This window comes from Gadus chalcogrammus, chromosome 2 (assembly GCF_026213295.1).
Source record: "Gadus chalcogrammus isolate NIFS_2021 chromosome 2, NIFS_Gcha_1.0, whole genome shotgun sequence".
Lineage (NCBI taxonomy): Eukaryota > Metazoa > Chordata > Actinopteri > Gadiformes > Gadidae > Gadus > Gadus chalcogrammus.
Window position 1 is genome coordinate 5962235 of NC_079413.1, and position 389 is coordinate 5962623.

The 389-nt window shown below is 41.9% G+C and overlaps 1 protein-coding gene across 1 annotated transcript in view; it reads right to left on the reverse strand.

Annotated features, from left to right (window-relative positions):
- Window positions 1-310: 310 nt before the first annotated feature.
- The window catches only part of LOC130404186 (potassium channel subfamily T member 2-like), a 14176-nt gene continuing 14097 nt past the window's right edge, over window positions 311-389 (reverse strand). Inside the window, exon 9 of the mRNA XM_056608834.1 lies at window positions 311-389. This exon is cut by the window's right edge and continues 463 nt beyond it. The gene's annotated coding sequence lies outside the window, so the exon portion shown is untranslated.

Genomic DNA, 389 nt, shown 5'->3' on the forward strand with positions numbered 1-389 from the left:
TCTCGAGTGATTCGATTAACCTTAGTGGTTTTACTGCTCGAGGCAGCATGTAAAAACGCTAGGAAGAAAAGGCTAAATAAATAAAACAAATAGGTCTACACGATTTGCACAGTAAAGGACATTTTTTTAAACACATCATATAACAACATTAACAAGAAAGACAAATAATACGTCTCTCATTTGCCCCACATAGCATTCGTTTAGGGATAGCTGTCCAGAGAGGATTGGCAGTGTTGAGCTTCCCTTTATAAAGGAACTCACACGCACATTGACATTCACTCTGACACACGCACACACACACACACACACACACACACACACACACACACACACACACACACACACACACACACACACAAACATGCTTGTCAGACGCACAGACTCCACCC